This window comes from Cupressus sempervirens, chromosome 9 (genome assembly GCF_028749045.1).
Source record: "Cupressus sempervirens isolate cs-2001-9-10 chromosome 9, ASM2874904v1, whole genome shotgun sequence".
In the NCBI taxonomy this organism is placed as follows: Eukaryota; Viridiplantae; Streptophyta; class Pinopsida; order Cupressales; family Cupressaceae; genus Cupressus; species Cupressus sempervirens.
In genome coordinates, this window is record NC_143126.1 from 1,706,572 (window position 1) to 1,731,251 (window position 24,680).

General features: G+C 34.3%; 2 pseudogenes; both read left to right on the forward strand.

Moving 5' to 3' along the window:
- Positions 1 to 16,453: 16,453 nt before the first annotated feature.
- LOC149537318 (beta-phenylalanine coenzyme A ligase pseudogene) lies at positions 16,454 to 17,788 on the forward strand (annotated as a pseudogene).
- A 3,021-nt stretch (positions 17,789 to 20,809) lies between these two features.
- LOC149537319 (beta-phenylalanine coenzyme A ligase pseudogene) lies at positions 20,810 to 22,293 on the forward strand (annotated as a pseudogene).
- The last annotated feature ends 2,387 nt before the right edge of the window (positions 22,294 to 24,680 follow it).

The window sequence follows — 24,680 nt, forward strand, 5'->3', positions numbered from 1 at the left end:
TAAAATCATCCATCTGAATTGCAAACATAGTTTATTATTTAATGAAACATACAGTGCCAAAGCATCAAACACTATGAAGAATAGCAACATCAAAATGCCAGTTTGAAGAGACTATATTGCACATTCTATTGGATACAATTGTTCAATTGTGCGATGTCTTTGATGTCACACAAATGTCATATCAGTCATCAAATGTCATATCAGTCATCAGACAAAGTCTGCTGAGCTCAGTTGGTCAGCAAGGTAAAGGACAGAGTCTACCTAGCTCAGTTGGTTAGTAAGGCAAAGGATAGAGTCTACCGAGCTCAGTTGGTCAACAAGGCAAAGGATAGAGTCTACCGAGCTCAGTTGGTCAACAAGGAAAAGGACAAAGTCTACCAAGCTTAGTTGGTTAGCAAAGCAAAGGACAGAGTCTACCGAGCTTAGTTGGTCAGCAAGGTAAGAGTCTATCGAGCTTAGAAGGTTAGTAAAGAAAATTTGCAGTGTCTACCAAGTAGATAGTTGTTACTGAGCATTCAAGAAATTTAGTTTTTATCGAGCTCACTCGGTCATCAAATGGAAATATGGAAGAAACGGTTCTTACTGAGCTCTCACGAACAGTGAAGGAATTTAGTTCTTACTGAGTAAACTTGGTAGCCAAAGGATTTTGCAGATGTTGCAATGTTAACTGAGTCAAGACAGTTAACTCGGGAAATTTCTGGAAGCAATATTTACCGAGCAGGGTTGGCCAATGAAGGATTTCATTGATTTAAGAAATAACATTTATTTGTCTAAAGTAACATTTGTAGCCAATTGATGTATGGTTTATTGGTAAATGTAACATGTGAATGAGCCAACTTGATAATCTAAATGGTATAAATAAGAGGTCAAGTTACAAATTCTAAGTGTGGTAGAGTAATTGATGTGATATGAGGACTAATTATTGTGGATGCAAATTTGAAGGATGATCAAAGATCATTGAGGAGAAGCAAAGCCATATTTGATCAAGAAGGATCTAATGATGTCGAACAGAGACCTGTAATCAGCAAATCCAGTTGCATCTTGTTCAGGTCAATTCATTGTTTCTTTCTAACAATTGTAGCAGTGATTTCAAATCTCTTAACAGAGTTGGTTTAACAGTCATTTTGTAAATCCTTTAACAAGGTGATAGTTTAGTTGAATTGTTCTAAAGACCTCTAGCAAGGCCACTCCTAACAGGGTGATTAAATCCTCTAACAGGGTCACACCTAACAGTGTGTATTGTAACCCTTAACAGGGTTGGCTCCTAACAAGGCTCACTTCAGAAGAGTGAAAAATTGGTAGCTAGTTACTTGGTGGTTTTTCCCATATTGGGCTTCCACGTTAAATTGGGTGTCTCTTGTGTTCATTTTATTTAACCTTTGCATGCATATTAATAATTATGAATTCTAGATGATCAGCAACTAGTTAATCTATCGAGTTACAGCAATCTTATATTGTTTACCGAGTATCAACAGTAAATAGGTATTCAAGACATCTAAGGGATCTATGGATTTGTTTTTGTGGTAACTGATTCACCCCCCCCCCCCCCCCCCCACCCTCAATTACTCCATCTATAATTCCAACACATTCTTGTAGAAGTGTACCACTACCCTGTTGTTTTGAGAATTGTAGGGCTTCTATAATTGATTTGTTTTTCTTTTCCATTGCCATTAGGTATCATAAGATACATAGCTCATTAAGGTTGGCTTGGTTAGATGTTTGTGTACATACTACATACTAATATTTGGGTACATTTGGATATAAATTTGGGCAACATACCAACCTATTTGGTGTATTTGATCTCAAATGGCTCCATAAATGAAAATGACACAAACTAATGAAAAAGAAAGATCAAGAAAACCTTAATAGTTCTCAAGGTTATATGTACTCAAGGTCAAGTAGAGGAATTTGGCTAGGAGTCACAAAAATCTGGAAAAAAAGGAACCTTAAGAAAATGCTATTTTTCTTTAAAGATAATCTGTAATTGACCTTATTTGATACCATTTGCTTCACGATGATATGAAGTTCTACAATTTGAAAAAAAAAATTACAGAAAAGTGGGAGATTTTATAAGTAATGAATTAGAGAGAGAAATATGAGTGACTATCTTTAACAAAGTTGAGAGAATTGAGTGATGAAATTTTCAATTTCAATAATATTATTGTAGTCAACAAGGGGAAACTATTGGTGCAAAGATACAATCACCTTTTATTCATTTTCAAAATATATCTTCAAAAATGAGAGAATTATCTCTCTTCTATTTTTAGAAAGCAGATGATTTTGTAGGCTACTAAACCTAAATTCTAAAATTTCTAATCACAGAAGCTTATCTTTCTGAAATGTCTCTCTTGGTTTTTAAGATGCGAGAAGAGAAATATGTTTTTCCAATTGTAGAATGAGGTAGTACTAAGAAAATTGAACCCAATCAGTCAAAAAAGTTATCCACTATTTCAGGGTGGTGTGAAGACCTAATTTACTCTATGAGACAATGAAAATGTAAATATTTTTCAACTAAAGATGTATTAACCTCCATTTAGAATCTTACTCAACTGTAAAGTTCTTCCCTTATGTACAGTCGTTGCATGTGGATACATGATTGACCACTCTAATTAAACCCTCCTTGCACAAGCCTATCAATCATTCCCTTTAGATCAGAAACAAGGTTCTCCACTATGCAAGGAGAATTGCCTCCAAGTTCCATCACTACCTAACATCCCACATCAAGTTAAGGACAACTGGATCATACAAAGCAACAGACTAAAATTTCTTCTATTTCATCAACCTCACCTTCTTTTTCCCAGCTCTAGCTTTCATGTTCCATCCATAATTTCTTGTTGCTATGAAATTGAGCAGCTTGAGTCTATCATCTGTTATTAAGGAATCAGAGGCCTCTCTGGAGATTGTGAAGATAATGGGGTTGGTGGTCATGATTTGTGAGTCCTTTCAATGAGAATACTTTCATTGTAGTGTTGATTTGTTTTCAGGGTTTGGGTTATAGTAGAAATGCTTTCATGTCATTGATGGTTTAGGTATTCTATTTTATTGGTTTTCTAAAGGATGATGATGCAATGTGGGCACAGTGTTCTACTTTTTATTTAAATGTGTTTGACAATCAAAACAATCTTTGCAATGTGGGCACAGTATTCTACTTGTTATTTAAATGTGTTTGACAGTCAACACAATCTTTTTTTCCCCAACTTTGTATTTTAAAGCATGTTTGGCATTGTTTCTTGACAAGAAATCATGGTGGGAATTTATGGAAGTGACTAACTAACAACTTCAATCATGAAAATGGGTAAAATGTGCTTTCCTCAAGTTGTATTAATTTCTTTTAAAGCACATCAAAAGCAGTATGTATTAAATGACAAGAAATTGTGGTTTCTGTGAAAATTTGTAGAGGTGACAAGCTAACACCTTAAATCATGGAAATGGGTATCAAGATTTTTATGTGCTCTCGGTCAGCACATTTCTAATTGGTTATTTTGTCTTAAAATATATGTGGGTTCTGTATTTTGATTATGTTTGGGGTTTCATATAATAGTAGATATAGCTCTAATGCCACACTTGAATCAAATTCACTAAAATTTTCCTTTGGTGTGTTTTTGGATTTCACTCTAATGTGTTTTACTTTATATTCATCATTGTAGTCTACTCATCCAAATTTAGGCACAATATACCAACCATTGTGTTACATGCAGTTATACTGATAAAGAAATGTTATGTTGCAATGTGAAATACAAATCTTAATTGATCACCCAAATAAAAACATGAACTTTATTAAATCCTAAATAGCTTTTGTGTCACACTTGAATCAGATTCATTGTTATATTTCGAGTGTGTTTTTGGATTTCACCGGATAGTGTATTAGATATCCATCAATCAGAACCATTGGCTTTTAGCCACTCTACCAAATCTAGATACAATATATAAACTATCAATGTTGGAGCTCTATTTCTCATGATAGATTTTGATTTTTTTATCACTTCATGTATAAATCTTTCAAGCTCTGAAGAAATTTTTGGATGGAGATGCCATATTAACGTTAGATTCAAAAATAAACAGAAACCCTGCTGCAAACTTGGTGATAAAGAAAGTGCTATGAAGGAGTGGTTAAAAGGCTTGGCAATGATTTAGTTTTGATCAATCAGGTATGCTTCATGTGTCTAGACTTTGTCTACTTAGAATTTAGCTCTTGTTTATGGGCTATTATTATTATGAGCTTTATAAGTTTATATAGTTCATTTCTCTGTTAAAAATTTCTATTACATTTTGGTTTTCTTTGTGTTGTACATAATCCAAATTAAACCCATTTATTTCTTATTACAAGGCCGCATCAGCCTTATGCTCGAAAAAAGAAGAGGAATCCTCATGTTATAAGATTAGAACCACAAGAGCCATAGGAGAATGTCGAAGATAGTCACGATGTGCCTATTAGCATCGTGACTATCTTTGTCATTCTCATGTGGCTCTTGTGGAATATTCAAGGATTGCAGGTTATTCTTCAATCAGGAATTCTCTTTCAATTGAGCTCACAAGGGAGATCAGCTAGCAAAGATGCTCTGTTAACTTTTAATACGCTTCATAGATGAGATTGCATTATATGAGATTCATTACTACACTTGGGAATGGGCTCATCTTCAATCTTTAGTAGATTGAAGATGAGCCCATTCCCGATTGTAGCAATGAATCTCAAAACTCCTTCAGCCCGAGCATATCATGTCCTTCGGATGATCTTTTTGAAGTTGCATCAACATTGTATCCTTCAGGTGTTTGATTCTTCATCTTTCTTCTTTATTATTCTACAAAACAATTCTTATGGTTTAAGTTTTTCAGCATCAATTTTTAATTTTAGTCAGAAATCTCTATATATATTTTCTTGCCAGACAGGGTTGCTTAGTTTTTATGTAAATGTCTTTTCTTTTGCAGCTTGGACTTGAATTCACCACCAATGCTCTTTATACTATAGTGGGGGTGGCCATATTGGCCTTTTTTGTTCATCTTTTGGGCTCTTCTATTCAAAAGGGGATCTTTGCTAGAGGTTTTGGAACAATATTGTTGACTCTAGTTGGTCATGAGGTAATTAATATTACTTTATTCTGCCATTAGAAGGGGCTCCAACTAAGCTATGGTGTATTGTTAATAGTTTCTTCAAGTGTTTGATGTTGTAATGTGTGCTTTGAGTTTTAGACTTTAGCTTATACCAGCTGCCAACAACAAGACTACTTTGCATCATTAAAATCGTGAATAAGGAATGCAAAGGTAACATTTTCTAGGTTTTTGCTAAGAAAATGTTGATATTAAAGCAGTGGGTCTGCTTGGCATTCTATGCAAATTTGTTTGGTGTAATTTAAGATTTGAAGAAAAGTATTGAAATTTTTCCTGTCCTTCCTATTTTATGCAAATTAAATATGAGATTCATTTTTACTTGATTCCTCTACAGTTTTCAATAACCGATGGGATACTAAGAGCATATCTTCTTGGAATGTTGGTATCATGACGCGAACTTTCTATTATAGGTAATGTGCTTTACATGTTTTCATCAAATAAAATATCACAATAAACAGTAAATGGTCTCCATCCAGGTTGACGTCTAGTAAAAATCAGAGCATTGAGATTGTTATTTTTCATTTGAGGAAACTCAACATTGGTCCACTTATATGTGTCATGAACGATATTTTTAGGAAGGTCTTTTCTTTATTCTAGAGTCCCCCATGTGGTTAATGAATAGCCTTTTTTCCTAATAATTTCCTCATGGTCAGTAATTTAAGTGAATTGTTAGTACTTTTAGAATCAGATTTTTTTTATAGCTTATGCCTGGTGCAAGAAACTAGATTTTGGATATGTTACATGCTTATTAGCTAGCAACACCATACTAGATTTATGTAGGTACTTAATAGAGTGAGTGAAGCTATGAGAAACTCAATCCATGATTCCAAAGCACAATTCTACTTAGTGGTTTTAGTTTAGAGAATCCATTTTACAATCCCAATTGATTATATAATTCACTTGCAAGCAAAGGTTGGACAAGAGAAAGAGTTTAGAGTAGCTTTGCAAACCCTTTGAGGAAAAGATTTCAATGTTTCTATTGAGGCGGCTGAAATCAAGGTCTTTGCTAATTTTTTTCTAATATATATGTAATTCTGAGTTAGTTATGCTACACAAATAGTTTAAATTTTAAGTTTTGTGTTAATTATCTCATCTATTAGAAAATAGATATAGGCTTTGTCAATAAAAAGCCTATCCACTATTTTAAATTGAATGGTTTGTAAAAAGAAGTTGTTTGAATTGGCTACCTGCTGAAGGTCCTTGATCTGAGACCACTTCATCTATAGATTTTGAATTAGAGCATATTGTCGAAGATGCTCTTGATAAAGTTTCTCAAGATCTCATATCTATTTTTGTTGCATATCATCTTTGTATTATGAAAGTTGTAGACGATTGGCTAAGCTCCACCTCCTAGTAGCTGCACAAGTATTAAGATTCATATTTCATTATAGTTGCGGGGATTTTTATTCTTAGAAATAAATAAAAAAATTTATGTCAATATAGATTTTTTAGGGAGTATTTTAGATCACTGTGAATGTATCTGTTATAGAAAAGAAGAAAAAATAAGGCAATTAATTTTATATGACAGAAGACAGACATATGCATTATGATCATAAAGTGAAATAACAATCTATATCTTTTTATAGAGGGCCAAAATAAGAGTTCTAACCAAACACAAGTTTTCTTTTATGGAGTGTATAATATGTGCCATAGCTTATGTTCATTGCCCAGTTTGCACATATCTAGCAACCATGGCTTTTGATGACCACATTACGTTCAAGCATCATGTCAAATAGTTCACGTGACTTATCCATGCTTCCATTTTGCAAGCATGTCTAATTTAAGCAATCGATAAACTACAAATAATAAATTATGCAATAGAATGGGAAAGAACAATATGTTCTATTAACATACCTAGGAACTGACATTATGTCATGGGACTCGGCCAACAATATATTTGTACCAAGTATAGTGCATTGTAATGGTATTGTTCATTCAATGTTGATATTTACTCGAGAAGACTATTTTTATTTAGTTTTATTTGCCAAGTTTCCTTTTCAATTTGATTTTGAGCTGGTGATGCTTGAGACTCAAATGCCTACAAATGCTTTATGTAGTGTCCAATCTCAAGCCCTGATCACTAGGCAAGCTCCTAGCTCTTATTACAGTTTGCTTACTGCAATGTCACATCCAGTTTGCATGTGATTCTAGTGGCCTAAAGGATCCTTAACCACAAACAACAGTAGTCTCCTCTGCCCAAGATAATACAACTTTGTTTGGATTTAAACAAGAAAATTGCAACAACATTATTAGTGTGGATTTGTGTCTGCTCAGAAACTTCTTATCTAAGAAAGCCTTCCTGAGGTTTGTAAGCTTGTCTATTTCTCCTTTATGTCAAAGGTTCAATATGAGCATGTTGCTAAGAGCCTGCCCAAGGTTATACAAATGCAAAGTGAACTAGTTTTGGATTGCCTCTTTTATTAGAGTAGATTTACCTATGGGGTGTAGAGCACATGGAGAGCTTGCCCACTTATTTAGAGTTTTGTTTCTCATCCTTTTCCTGAATATCATATCACAGAAAATACAAAGAGCTCACACAAATTTGTATGATTAGTTACTGTCAATGTTTTTCAGGCATTCTATAAAACAGTTCATATGTCTTGCGTATGATATGACATTTTGCATGCATCCTGCACTCTCTCTAATGATGGATTACGGAGAGTGATCTGAAATGATGATGCTAAAAAACACACACAATCAAATCCAAAACGAACTTGCATTACAAATGGATTGTGGAAATCTTATATTGTTAATTTTGCATGGATGTCCACCAGGACAATCACAACTTATTATGGAGAGTGATTTGAAATGATGATGCTAAAAAACACACACAATCAAATCCAAAATGAACTTGCATTACAAATGGATTGTGAAAATCTGATATTGTTAATTTTGCATGGATGTCCACTAGGACAATCACAACTTATTGTTAATTTTGCATGGATGTCCACCAAGACAATCAAAAATTGGTGGACATCCATGCAAAATTAACAATATCGGATTTCCACAATCCATTTGTAATGCAAGTTCATTTTGGATTTGATTGTGTGTGTTTTTTAGCATCATCGTTTCAGATCACTCTTTGTAATCCATCATCAGCCAGATGAGAGAGTGCAGGATGCATGCAAAATGTCATATCATACGCAAGGCATGTGAACTGTTTTATAGAATGCCTGAGAAAAAAATTACACCCAAGCGTTGGTAGAAATTTCTACCTTCATTGGTCAAAATTTTCTAGTATCACTAGTCGAAATTTCTACCTTCATTGGTCGAATTTTCCACCTTTATTGGTCAAAATTTTCTTGCAACATTGGTTGAAATTTCTACCTTCGTTGGTCAAAATTTTCCACCTCAATTGGTTGAAATTTCCACCTTCATTGGTCAAAATTTTCTACCTTCATTGGTTGAAATTTTGACCACTTCCTAGTAGAACTTGCCCCATGGCTCTGGAAGGTTTTCAACTAGAAAATTTTTGACCAATGGGTTGGTCAAATTTGGTCAAAATTTTGACCAATAAAGGTCAAAAAGTGGGCCCAAATGTACTAGTGGAATGAGATCAAACAAGAAGAAGAGGGATAGGGATGACTCTCCTGATGACATGCAGTTGATTAGTGAAGCAGCTAAGACAATGGAAATGGTGGAGCTCAAGGTTGCTGAGCTGATCAAAAATATGGTATCCTGATTGGTTCCCCTAGCTTTTATGTTTTTCCTTTGGTTTTTCATTTGCTAGGCTTGTCTTCTCTTTCAAAGGTTGTGTTTTATTTGGTCAAGTTCCCTTGGCCTTCTTTGGCTTGTTGTTTCTTTATTGATTAGCTTCATGCTTCAGACTTAATGTTAGTTTATTCTATTTACTGTTGGGTTTTAGGCACCCGTTAAAACCTATTTTACTTAATCAAAAAAAACATTGAGGTTGAAAAAATAGTTAAATTTTTTTTTTAAATATCTTATTATTGCACCATAAATTTTTATGTAGACTCAACATAAATCACCAAGCATAAAAGAAATCTATATCTAAACAATTCCAACAAGCCATATTATTTTGTTGAAAGATTCCATATTAACCTAAGATGCATTCAATGTTGTTGATTTTTGGATTGAACTATTATCTTCTTTCATTTGATAACTTAATCAACCACAAAGAAAACCATACCAAATTGGTAATTATGAATTTCTCGCTTGTACGAGGGCTATAATTAACTTTATCAATATAACATGTCATACCTTTTGTTCCATCGACACTAGAGAATTTGGATTACATATTATTTGACTTAAAGAGTAAGTTGGTTTTGAATCCTTATTTCTAGTAATGTTTGGGAATGAAATTCCTCACATGAACTTTATAATGATCAAATAGAAATCATTCAAAGTTATAATGTATATAGTATTTGCAATTTAGAAAATTATATAACAAAGATATAAAATATGAAAATGCAGAAAAATAATATTTAACTATATTTTCTTTTCTCTAAATTTTTTTTATTTTTTTATTTTACGAAAATACTTAAGACATAATTATATCATATTCAAATTCTTGTACCTTCATTTGTAATAGAAACATATTGTTTTATGTCAAAAATGTAATAATAAATGAAGTATCATTTCAAGCTATAAAATCGCCTAAAAAGAAGATCTCACATTAAAAAATTTAAATCACCTAAATTCTATATTTACTACTAATAAACTTACATTTTTTATTAATACATAAAATATATTATAATTATAGTGTGTATTTAATTTTACTTTTTCATCGATTTTATCAAATTAGGAAAATTTAAAGTGTAACTAAATTCTAAAACTACTTACCAACTCATTTAATAATTCTATTTAAAAAGTTGGGAAAATGGTCTTAACTATTGGTGATAGAAAAGAAAAATAGTTTGACATAAGTATATCTTTTTTTTCAAAAGAAAATTTGTATTTTTGCACTTACATTTTATCAACATGTTATAAATAATTTAGACATTTATTCTTAGTTTAATTCTAAATTAACACATGAAAAATCTTATCGTGTCTCACTTGATATGAACTTTGAAAATAACATACCAACTTTAACAAGTAGAATGTACCTTCTTTACAATTAATTGAAAAATAATTTCTATACCATAATTTTTCTATTAAAAAAAACATCAATAATTTTAAAACTAAATTACATTTTGATAATTTTCAATATTCACTATTGTACCAACTAGATTGGGCAATGCACATAAATGTGCATATTATAATTTGTTGAATACAAAAGATATATAAAAAAAAAAAACCTTTTAACTTGATTTATTACAAATAATTTTGACGTACCTAATATATAGTAAGGTGTCATTGCTATTATATACATTTTCTGCCATTGCTATTATATATATTTTCTGCCATTGCTAGTATATACATTTTCTTCATTAAGTATGATATTAAAAAAAAAATTAAAATCATACCACCATCAGCGTCCATAAATTTAAGTAGCAATCGCACCTTAGTGTGCAATGGATACGCCGCAAGTTATGTAAAGTCAATTAAGTTTTTGTCTTATTCTCTGTCTCTCACTCTCATCCTCTTTTATCTATCCATCTCTCTATTGGTCTATCTTGCCATTTGTATTGAGCTTTCTATATCTTCTTCTTCTCTATCTCCCTATATTTGTTTCTGTCTTTACCTCTCGATCTATCTCTATCTATATATCTAATTTTCTCTCATCCTCTCACTCTAAATTCATCTCTCCTTCACCCCCTTCACACACCTTTAAATATTTACATACCCATACACACCCCCCCCCCCACTTTCTCTCTATCTCTATCTATATGTATATCTTGTTATCTCTCCATGCCTATATATATCCCCATCTCTACTTCTTTATATATTTATATCGTCCATCCCCCATCTCTCCCTCTATATCTCCTTCTCGTCTCTATATCTCTTTGCTTCTCAATCCTCCTTACTCATTTTACCTTCTTTATAAATGTATATCTTCCATTCTCACTCTCTCCCTCTGTACACTCTCCATCTACATATACCCATGTCTCTTCTTCTTCCCTATAAACATCTCCCTCTTTCTATCTCTCTCTTCACATCTATCCCTTTCTCTCCCCTTCTCTCTCTTCTTTGCAATATCTCTTTGTTTGCCCATCTCTCTCTCTCCCTATCCGTCCCTCCCTCCCTCTCTCCCATTTCACTTTATCTCTCTCTCTCCCTTGTTTTCTTTACTGTTTCCCTACATATATCTATCACTTTCCATCTCTCACCAGGAAGGAATTTAGAAACCAAGATTGTAAAAAACAAAACAATTATTTTCTAGTATATATAGATGTAAGATCCCTATCACTTTTCTAGTGTGCCCTTACCATCTCTCTTTTTAAAAGTATTGAATAAGACTATGGTAATAAAGATATGGAGAGAGAGAGAGAGAGAGAGAGAGAGAAGGATATAGAGATAAAGGTAGACAAAGATAAGGATAATGAGAGTAGGGGAATGAAGGGGGACAAAAAGGAAGGTTGAAGTATAGAATAATTAACAAGAGAGAGGCACAACTTATTCATGTTTTTAATAAATTATTTAGATTTTTTAAACTTATGAAAAAGAATTAATTATATTTATGTTCAATTTAAATATTTTTTATTTTGTTGATATTAAATAAAATTTTCAATTAACATAATTTTTTTAAATATATTATAATTAAATATATCCAATATTTTAAATTTATTTAATAACTATTCTAACATATTATTAATACATTAGATGTGTGAGAATTTGTCTTCAACTAAACATTTTATTATGATAAAATAACTAATTTTAATATATAATTTATGAAAATTTAAAATAATAGTATTATTTAACTTATATATATATATATATATATATATATATATATATATATATATATATATATATATATATATATATATATATATATATATATATATATAATACATTGGATAAAATATAATAGATAATAAATAGAAGTGTAAAATGCATTTAATATAAATTAAAGTTTATATATATATATATATATATATATATAATTAACTTTAATTTATATATATAATTAACTTTAATTTATATATATAATTAACTTTAATTTATATTAAATGTATATTACACTTCTATTTATTATCTATTGTATTTTATCCAATATAAATTATATATAGAACTGTTTAAATCTTAATATTTATATTACAAAGATTTTAACCATTATTATTAAAATAAATTGTGTGATAAATATTATATAAATAATTGGAAGGAAGGAAGCACATATTTGAAGCCCAGGAATTATGAGCTCATCAATTCTCCAAATTGAACGACTCTCGCTCACATTTGCACATAGGACACAATCTTTTCCTATCAGCAATATCATGTGCATACAACCAACTTGGAGAAGGAAAAAATGATAAAAAGTGACGGTCTGTTTGACAATGCAAACCAATCATCGATACCAGTTTGTGAATGACAACATATCACTTCAATCATCACACGCATTGAATCCCTCCAACTTTTAGCAGACAGCTGTCTTACAATTACTTTCGAATGCCCAAGTGACAACTAAAGACGTCTCATACATATGCTACAACCTGTTGTAGAGGAATGATGATGTACGGTTAGGATGTTTCCGTTGTTCCAATGGCCTCTTTTCTATATTCTTGTTGGTAAACAAATTTGTCACAATAGAATTATGCCCAACGGAGTGTGTGGCAAACTGTTCACAATAGTTGGAGAGGCCCTTGGTATGCGGCCTTCCTCTGCGTTTAGAGGGGCAACTCCCTCATATGATGTAATTATTAAAGGATTTTCAAATAAAGAATTTAAAACTTCAAAGTTCAAGAGAAAGTCATCCAAGACGAATGCACCGCACGCCCTCACGACCTTCTTCGGTAAACGAGATTGATAACAACAGTGATCAAGAACTACGCTTGAAGGTGACCAGTATTACCAAGTAAATTTATTATCATTCATAAACATTCGCATAGCACCATGAGACTGTTTACTACTGCATATAACAATTTGGATTTTAAAATAAGAAACCCAAAGCACATCTCATTTCATTTCCTTGCACCAAGAAAGCAATAGAGATTTTTCAATTCAAAGATAAAAAGTGTACATACTTTTCAAAATTTATCCCTAGATCAAAATTTCAGCATAGTGTTACCTTATTTTTCCAACCAAAAAGTCCCTTTATAAAGCCAAAAGGTGTCCTTATATAGACATAAAGGTTAATAACTACCTCTTCGTGGTTAATAACCACCTCCAAAATACGCAATTTTGAGAGGTTAATTAACCTCAAGAAAATTAACCTATACAAGGAAACTTGAAAAAACAAAACTTTAGCTAGAGTTTCTAAAGATGTTTACATATACAATCACTGATTCTTCTAGCTACTAACTCTATCTATCTAGACACAATTGATCTATCCCGGAAAGCCTTGTAAGCATCTAGGATGATCGTCATTGATTCATAGTTCGGAACAAACACATTTTCCATCTTGTGTTTGGCTGTGAAGTATCTATCCTGAATTTCTCTTCACGTGCATGTTCACTTCCACATAAATGTTCTACACTTGGATCTTCCACACCATGAAAATGATCTTTTAGTCCACATGTCCTGCTACATCCATTTATAATGCATGGCTAGGGGCAATATCTTTCATGGCACTGATGCTGCTCGTAATCAAGCTCAACTGCCACCGCACATGGATTGTTGCAGCTTTCAAAAGAACATGACATCTTGCATTTATGTTGTGGAGAGTTGTATTTGTGCTGACTATTAAGGTGCTCAGGTTCAAGAGAACAAAACTTGTTACAATTTGACGATTTTTCAAACAAGTGACATGTCTGTCCACATGTATGATTTTTCTCTCTACAGTTGTGACCACCTTTATGTTCAGCTAGATCCATGCACAGGCTTAAGGTCTTAGCTTCTTCTTGCTCTCTCTCTCTCGTTTCATTTTTCCAAGAGTTACATTTGCCCCATTTTGTGTATACCTGACAATCAAAGCATTCTGGAAGATGACAGCTTTCTCAAACATTCTCTCAAACACTTGACGTGCAAGCTGTAGATTCCCACATTTTGCATACGTGTCAACAACAATGGTTCCCAAAGTCATATCCATCTCAAATCCTTTTCTAATTATATAATCATGCATACTCTTACTCATTTGCAGAGCAACAAGATGAGCACAAGCTGGTAGCACACTCACCATAGTGCTTGAATTGGGCTCTACATCATAGATTCGCATTTCGTTGAACAATAACAAAGACTGATTTGTGTGCCCATTCTAGGCATACCCAGAAATTATTGCATTTCACGCAACCGCATCCTTTTTAGACATTCTATTAAACAATACTTGTGAAATCTCTATACTCCATATTTTCCATATCTATGAGAGCAATCCCCACATAAGCATTAGATTGCGGTCTGAACCTATCAATGTCACGGTGAATGTCTCTGCCCATTTCCAAATCTGACAAAGCAGCACATGCCTTGAGAATGAACAAAAAGGTAAAGTGGTATGGGTGTACGCTGGTATCTTACATTTGGTAATGAAGTCATAATGTTTTCTTAGACTATCCATTGCATGCATACCCACTGATCATTATAGTTCAGACAAAGACATTGCGTTCAATTATTTCGTCAAACACTTTCGATGCATCTACCATAGTCTTACATTTGGCATACATATCAACAAGGGCAATAACTCCAGTGATGTCCGACTCGAGCCCAATTACAATAATACGTCCATGAATCTGCTTCATGTTCCAATGCAGCTAGACTTGCACAAGCCCTTAATACACTCGAGAAGGTAAATTTGTCTGGTTTCATACCTACCTCTTACATCTAAACATAAAACTTCAATGCTCATCTTTGAACCCATTATGTGCCAAGCCCGCAATCATTGAATTCAAAGAGTATAGATTTGGTTTTGGCATCCATGAAGAACAGTTCTACTGCCTCCGTAAATCTAAATAACTGATACGTCATCTTTGTCACCCTCATATTTGTTATCTCCCTTTTCATTTTTGCCAGCATCATTTCCCTTCCATGCACTGCTTAATCACCCACTTCTTTTCTATTTCTCTCTCTTTGTCAATCAGTCCCTTGGCCATGACCTGAATTATTATTTGAATCCATACCACTTCAAAGTCGAGAATACTTTGAACAGCTTTGTCCTCATTCTTCTTCCGCTTGTCATGCACCTCACTAAAAGTTATGGGTTCTTCTTTAAGGAGGATTCTGTTTTCAATAACTTTGTCCTCCACCTTTTTCTTGAGCTTCTCATACGCCTCATTGAATGTCTTGGATTCTGCTTCAATATTATCAAGCCATGAGAATAAGAGGAAGATGAATTTACCCTCTAGGTCTTTGATTTTCACCTAAGCCGTGTTATTGATGAGAAAGTTTATTTCCTTTGTGAGCAACAAAACTCGAAGCAATTCAGTATGGGATTTTTGATCAGCCTCAGAAAGCTCCTTCAAACAGAGGTACTGTGTTTCAGGGACATCCCTGATCATTTCCATTATTACTGCCCATTGCTCTCGTGTACATATCTAACTTCTTATGGGAGAGTTTTAAACAAGTTAATAACTGTCGTATACAGGTCAAGAAAAATGTGTTTTCGGAGAGGTTAATTAACCTACTCCAAAATGCGTGTTTTGAAAATTACCATTAACCTATTTGAGAGGTTAAGAAGTACGCATTTTTGGAGATGTTAATTAACCTACTCCAAAATGCACGATTTGAAAGTTATCATTAACCTTTTTGAGAGGGTAATGGTTAATGATAAACTTGAAAACGCATATTTTGGGTTTCTTCATTAACCTACAATAACTTGAGACTCAGAAGTCAGTTTTCAAAAATTTTAAGTGCTGCACGGAGTTGGGAACAAGTCGGAGACATGAAGATTCAGAAACTCACAAAGATTCAAAGATAAAATGATCAATTTAAAGCTTAAAATCGAGCGAGTTTTTAAAAAAATTAACCAAGGCTTATAAAATTGAAAGAATTTTATAACCGGACAACAATTCTTCATTCTTTACGCTCTGTGTCAAGAACTATCGGCATTGACAACTGATATGATCTGAATAGTGAATGACAAAGGGAAATAGAGGCTCTAGATGATTCCAATCATCTTGTAGGGTCTGCAGATCTTTTTCAACCATCGATATCAAATAGTTAGTTGTCTTTTTCAGATAACAAACCCCTTTGATGTAAATACGTATAAAGTGTCTCAAAAGAAACGAAGGGATGGGATCATTTCTATGGTCGTCCTGCTTCTCTAATACAATATTTGTCGTTAGACGAAAGATTCAGCTCCTCTTCTTCATATAGGAAACGCCTACGGCATAATTATGTCGATTTGTATGGATCTAAAACGACGAGGCCGGCCTCAACTTTTTTTGTCAAAACGCTGGCGCAGACGTAAACTTCACCACTCCTCTCCGGCCGTCAAAAATACATCCGACTGTTGGATGGTTTTCTATACGCCTCTGGTGCGATGGCATCCGATCTGAACTCCTCCAGCGGCTTCTCCAGAGCCACCGGAATCTATTCCAGTAAAAGAGATCCCGCCCCTCTTCCTCCCCCACATCAACACTTGGATCTCACCACTTACGTCTTCGCCCACCAACACACCACACAAACAGCCTTCATCGACGCCCGATCCCGTGAGCAGCTCTCCTACACAACACTACGCCACAACGTAAGAGCTCTGTCCACGGCTCTGCAACGTCTTGGGATTCGAAAGCGCAACGTGGTGCTCGTCATATTGCCCAACACAATAGACATCCCCAGCATATACTTAGCCGTAGTCTCCATAGGAGCCATTTTAACAACCGCCAATCCTCTCAACACCGAAGCAGAGATACGAAGGCAGGTCGCGGATTCGAATCCCGTCCTCGCCATCACAGCCCCAGAATTCGCTCATAAGGCTCGCGCGGTCCAACTGCCTGTCATTCTAACAGAGAAAACAAGCCGAATTGGAAATGACTCTGGCTGCCATGTCGCTACGCTAGACGACCTGTTCCAGTCCGATGTGGATGAATTCCAGGCAGTCGACATACAACAGGAGGACATTGCCACGATTCTCTACTCGTCGGGAACAACGGGGAAGAACAAAGGGGTGGTTTCGACTCACAGAAATCACATTGCTATGGTGGCGGGGTTTATGGAGAGGATTGATCCAGAAAACGATATTACTTTGTGCATTGTGCCGCTGTTTCATGTCTATGGATTTTTCTACACGGCTAGTGCGATTGCAAAGGGCACGACTCTGGTTTTGATGAATAAATTTGAGTTTGCCGAGATGCTTGCCGATGTGGACAAGTACGGAATAACTACTCTCGCAATTGCTCCGCCCATTTTTGTGGCCTTGACCAAATCGCCTCTTGTTGCCGAGTATGATTTGTCGTCGCTTAAACGCATTAACTGTGGCGGAGCCTCGCTTGGAAAGGACCCCATTGACGAGCTCATCAAATTGTTCCCCGATATTGAGATTTCACAGGTACCCCTTTTTCCGTCCCTTTATATTTATTTATTTTAAGAGCGTAAGAAAAAGAGCCACTGGACATTGCAAATACGTCTTTCTATTTAGATGCATGTTTAGGACTAATGAACTTTTGCACATGATGTTTTTTTTTTTATAACTGCATAAAATACTTAGGGTATTAACATTGGTAAAAAGATAAATATAGATGTAGCTGGAGAATGACAAAGCTTTTCCCTTTGCCCCCACTTGGTGCTTGGAGACTGGCCTTTCTTGATGCGATTCCTTGGATTTTTTTGTGTTTTGGAGAACGGCAAATCATCCTATTTTGTCTTGGTGCACTTTGTTTTTTTCCCTCACTTCCCGGGCGGCGAGACTTGTTTGTCGTGAGGGGTTGTTCTACTTACTTTTTAGTTTGTTTGCAGCCTAGCCTTGTGCCTACACTTATTATGGAGGTTGTGGAGATGAAGGTGTAGAGCTCTGATCCTTTGTGTGCTTTGTGGAGGGCTTGTGGGTTCCTTATTTTGGTGGATCTTCCTTCTTGCAGTCTGTTTGTTGTTGGCATCATTGGTTGTGTGCTTATTTTTGCGAGCATCACCCACATTTATTCTTCATAGCTTATTAGCTTGGGGGCTTTACAGAACCCTTTTGGTTTTGAGAATAGTGTGAGAATAGTGTTGCTACTCAGGAGGTTGGTTTCAATCTTAGTATCTGCTTCTCCTTTTACAACTTGTATCGAGGTAGAGTGGTCTCTTATTGAGGTGGAGATGTTTGTGATTTTGGAAGTCGAAAAGACTCCTATTATGGTGGAGAATATTTGGACTAACTCCCGTGGTTGTGTTGATAGAAGGAAGTATAACAGCTTCAACTTTGTTATTTTGACCTTTCTCCTCCCTCCTCCTATTTAGGTGGACCCTTTTTCTATTGAGGTGGAAAGGGAGTTTGCAATTGGTTGGAAGATCTTTGATAGTGTTGGTCAGGGTTGGTGACTTAGTCATTTATGGACCTTTGCTTTTGACACATAAAGATGGACAGACTACATGTTGCTTGAGTATGTTTCTTCAATGTTATTGTGATGAAAGTGTCTCTCTCTTTTGGTTTCTTTTCTTCCTATACTCAAGTGATTCTTGGTAGTTTTAAAGAGCTCACTCTAGTCCCTTGTTATTGTTTTTGCTTAAAGCTTGTAGCTTTTGTGGAGACTTGTCCCAAAATTATCCTTGAGAGTGTTGACCATGGTTGATGGTTTAGTCACATCCAAACCTTTATTTTCTACAAAGGTAGATCCACGGTGTTGTATTATCTCATCTTTTGTCACTAGTTGTTGTTAATGTGATATTAATGGTGTCTAGTGTCAGTCATTTGGACTTGTTTTCTAATCGTTCCACATGCCAACACCCTCTTGATACTTCTTTTCAAAAATAAATTAGAGATACCAAACATATATCATTTTTACAATATATAATCATACAAGCATATGAGTGGCTTGTATCATTATGAGGCATTATCTAAATAGAAAAAAATATACATTTGGTTTGACCTTTTTTAATATTTATTAATCAATCTAGAAGTCACAGAACACTTGTTACGTGATTTTAATTTTAATTTATTTTCTTTAAATGGTCAAATCATAATAAACTTAGAACTAAGAAGCAATGCATACAAAATTTAAGATGGGGCAATCAATATTAAATATATTTCAATTTATAAATTAAATGAACATTGAGAAAGCGTCATATTTGAAAAAGAAAGAAAGAAAATTCAAGTAATTTAGGTGGTGTAAGATAGATTGGAGTTAATCGAAATGTAAGTAAACTAAATAAATTATTACAAAAAGCTTATTATTGATTGGGATCTAGTTGACAATCAAAGAGAACATTAAAATATATTAAAAATTAACAGAGTTGATAATTAACAACTTAATCAAAAGAAGATAAAGTTGTTTTGTTCTTTGTTTACCTTGGTTTTTTTTTATAGGTAATTGGTCAAAGTCTAGATTATTTATTATTCATTTTTATTATTATTAAGATTATTTATTATTATGTATTAATCTCAAATACATTTGAATCCAAGACCTCTCCAATAAGAAGCTAACAATTTATCGTTGCATTGTAGGCTCTTGCTTTTCTTTGTCTACCTTGTTATATAAATAAAAATGATTCCATTATTTCATTGTCACTAACAATTGAAATTAGACATCTAATTATAAATTTTATATTAGAAATTTAATCAAGTTGCATCGATAAATAAAAATTAAATTGTATCACCCAATCTAATCGTTATGTACATATTTATCTATTGCTCAACATTAGATCTTTATTTCTTTTACTAACTTCTAAATTAAAAAGATATAATAAAATTTTATTATATTAAAAAAAATCTTCATATACGTCAAGGGCCTTTTCTAATATCAAGAATTGAATGCAAAGGCTATGATGTAATGGTTTATGTTCGATATGTAATGGTTTAGGTTGGTGGTGAAGCGACTTCCTAATTAACTTTGACTAATAAATAACATAATTATCTATTGATGTATTTGGAGTGGGATAATTTTTAAATTGGAAGGAAGTGGACTATTATCTATTAAGGTCAGGCTCTAGAAAAGAGGACTTCTTAAAAAAATTCAATGGTATTGTCAAGACTATTTTCTAACATATGTTGTCATTTTTTAGTACGATCTACATTTAAAAACTTTCCAAGTCCAAATAAAGTTGGTAGTCTCATGTATTTTATTATTTGACATATTCTATTCATATTACTAAATAAAAATTTAATATAAAAACAATGATAGAAATTTAGAAAAATTGTGATGAATTACACGGTGAAAGAAAAAAAAACCTAAAACTAGAAGGATCTTTTCCACTCACTCAATTGTGTAGCCTCAAATACTAGGTGTTGCTATTTGTTTTTAATAAAGGTTCAAACCACGCATGGTAGTCCAACAAAGGCACTAAGTCCACGAGCACACTAGTTCAATAAAGTTATTAATTCACAAAGTAATTTAGCTACCTGATATAGAGTCTACAAGCTAAAACGTCTTCGAATTACAAACAAGGATCAAAAGATATGCGTTCTATTATTCACCCGAAGCACAGTCATGATCTTTAACAGATCCATTTAGATCTTTAATATAACTAATATTCTAAAAAATGATTCCAATTAATAATACCACTACTTTTGTGGCTTTTTGTTGACTTCGTAAGACCTCCTTCCTTAAATATAGAAAAGCTCCCCTCATCGACGCACCGAACTTCCAAATAAGGGCCCATTCGATATCCAAACAAATCAAGTTGAGCTGTCAACAATAACATCAGCAGTGTAAAACGAAAGAAGCCGTCCTCACCGGTTTTCGCGCTTACGTACATAGACGTAAATTTCATCACCCATCTCTGCCCTTGAACAATATTATTATTATTCCACACGCTCTGCTACAAAAATGGCTTCCCCTTCCCTCTCTTCAAGCGGATACTCCACAGCTACCCAAATCTATTACAGCAAAAGAGACCCCGTCCCCCTTCCTCCACCAAATCAACACTTGGATCTCGCCACCTACGTCTTCTCCCACCAACACAACACAGACACGGCCTTCATCGACGCCCAATCCGGCGAGCAGCTCTCCTACACAACACTGCGCCACAACGTCCGAGCCCTGGCAACTGGTCTGCAACGTCTCGGGATTCGAAAGCGCGACGTGGTGCTCGTCATATTGCCCAACATCATACACGTCCCCTGCATATATTTGGCCATTGTCTCCATCGGAGCCATTGTAACAACCGCCAATCCGCTCAACACAGAGACCGAGATACGAAAGCAGGTCGCGGATTCGAATCCCGTTCTAGTCTTCGCAGCCCCAGAATTCGCTCACAAGGCCCGCGCGGCCCAACTGCCCTTCGTTCTAACAGGGAAAACAAACACAAGGGCAAATCAGTCGGGATATGTCGTTACCCTTCACGAGCTCTTTCAGACGGATGTCGGTGAATTCCAGTCAGTTGACATACAACAGGAGGACACCGCCACGCTTCTATACTCATCGGGAACGACAGGGAAGAGTAAAGGGGTAGTTGCGAGTCACAGAAATCACATCGCCATGGTGGCGTCGTTTGCAGTAAGGACGGATACACAAAACATAGTTACTTTGTGTACTATGCCACTGTTTCACGTATATGGGTTTTTCTACTCGGTTAGCGCCGTCGCAACGGGTATGCAGCTGATATTGATGGCCAAATTTGACTTCGCCCAGATGCTGGCCAATGTGGAGCGCTATAAAGTAACCAATTTGCCTGTCGCTCCGCCGATATTTGTGGCCTTCACAAAATCACCGATTGTTGCCAAGTATGATTTGTCGTCGCTTAAAGTCATTGCCTCCGGCGGAGCCGCGCTGGGAAAGGAGACTATTGACGAGTTCACTGCATTGTTCCCTAATGTTCAAGTTTCACAGGTAACACAATTGTCAGCCTCTTTTTATTTAATTTAAGAGATAACAAGGAAAAGAGCAGATGGGCAGGCAAACACCATGTTTGATTTTGATGAGCTCATGCTCTTGAAATTTTTTTTATAATTTCAGGGAATTAACTGCATTTACTATTTAGATCCTTACATACTTATTCATTCCTTTAATAATTGACTCTTTACAGTCTTCCAACAATGGATATAGAAAACCTGTCAAGTTTGATATTCAGTTCACTAACGAGAAAATTAAGCTTGGAAAAAATAAATCAACTTTGACTATTTAAGCCAATGGGTAAAGAAGAAAACAATTTTAAAACATCATAACAACTGATGAAAACTTTGCATAGGATAACAGTTCTTGGATCAAAATTACATGGAGTTAAATCTATTCTATGTTTAAGACTTGGTAGCGTCACCATAGGAACGTGTATTATATTCTCTAAGGGCCCGTTTGGCTGCGGGAATAGGAATACGTATTCTAGAATATGTATTTTGGAATAGAAAATGGGGCTACGTATTCCTGTTCTCCATTTGGTTCAGCCAATTTTGATGGGAATTCGCGGACCCCAAAATTTATGTTTTCTAAAATTTAAAAAAATGGAATAGGAATATGTATTCCAATAACACCTATTTTGGTGGAATTGCAAAACCTCATTTTTGGGCCAAAAATGGAATACGTATTCCATTTTTACTTCATATTCCAATTCCATTTGGTGCATCCAAACAAGGAATTCAAAATTTTTGGAATTTACATATGCCTATTCCACTTGTATTCCGCTCACCAAACGGGCCCTAACGGTCTGCTCAACTTTTTTGAATGGGAAATACATTTGGGGAAGTGAGTCAAAGACATTGGTCGAAATGTACATATTAGTTTGAGAGGTAGTCGACTATATTTGTTCAATGGACTTTAAAATAATTGAATTTCTTTTTTCATATTTTGTCTGAAGCAGTGTAAGTCTTAATTCAGATTAAAGTAAAGCTCTAGATAGAGTTTTAAAAACTTTGCAAAAGTAAGGAAGAAGGGGTTATATCGAAATCTTTCACAATTATGACAATCATATGACATAATATTTGATGATTTTTTGTTCAAATGGGTTTACAAGTTAAGTGGGTTTAATTATAGAGAAACTTCGTAGTTAAACATATTTGTGTTCGAGTAGTATTAGGATGGGTGACCTCTTGAGAAGTCTTGATGCTTCACCTTTGTGAGCATCACCTAGATCCAATAAGTGCTAAGTGCTCTACTCATTCTCATGAGAGATGGGTTCACATGAACCACTACTCATAAAACATGGGTCAATGAGTTTGCTTCAAAAAACTACACATTTGAATCATTATAGCAATATCATACTCTATTCTTATTAGAATGAAAATTTGAAAGTTGATATCTACAAAAATACAAAAAAGGCTTGTGATAAGAAAGTCTTTAGAATATAATTATTAAATTTTAAACATAAGAAATTATTTTGCCACATATCCTTTTGATACCTAGATAGACAATTCCACTTTGAAAGGATAGTAGAGATAAAATCATATGCCTAACTTAGTTGATCATGTATTGATCATTAAAACTATTAAAGATTGAAAGAATCTTCCAAAAAAAAGAGTAATATATTGTAACAAACTTGTCTGTTTGTTTTAATGTACCTCTTTACAATACTATAAATGATTGATCTTTTCTTTTTCATTTTGAAGTATTTTATCCTTAAATTATTGTTCCATTGTCTTCTCCTTGATGCATGGACCACATATTTTGTAGGTTATAATTTGTATTTATTATACTTGTACATATTTTGACAAAAGTGGTCCATACCCATACCAAGCCAAATGATTCTTACCATTTATTTACATCTTACTCATTTCTAATAGATGTTACACATACTATATCAAGCCAAATGATTCTTACCATTTCTTTACATCTTACCCATTTCTAATAGATGTTAATAACATAGTAGTTTAGCAACAATTACTACATCTTCAAAGTTGACACATTGACATCATCAAAAGATTGGTCAAATCATTTGACTACACCTAATCCAATGATTGGCTTAAAATTATTATTTGAAGATCAGAAAACCAATATTAAATATTTGATAATCTCATCTAACTTATTCTTTTGAGTTCCAAAGTATAATGCATCATGATCAAATATCTCCTCATCCTAATCACACACAAAAGAAATCATGTTTTGATTGGAAGCATGAATGATCCATCACTATAGAAGGATGAAGTCTAAGGTCATGCCTAATAGAAATAGACATTGTTATGACTTCTTTGGCATTCAACTTTAGAGCAATGATGAATATTTAAAAAATTTGTATTTTTTTAAATAAAGGGTTCAAATCTTGAGGCAATCTAGCGAAGGCATGAGGCTTGTGAGCTATCAATTAGCGAAGGCATGAGGCTTGTGATCAATTAGCAAAGGCCACTACTTAAATGATTTAGAAACCTGATATGGGCCAACTCCTCCCTAAAACCTCTCCACCTTCGAGCCAAGGACTAAGGGGTGTCTGTGTTGTCAAAATTGCCTGGGCACAATCTCGACCTCATCCTTTATGATGTCGGACCCTTGCACTAACAATACTTAATCCCTAATGATCTCCTGATGAGTCATTCAACTTCACCAATAGACCAAAGACCTATTGACAAAATATTGTATTTTAGTCAA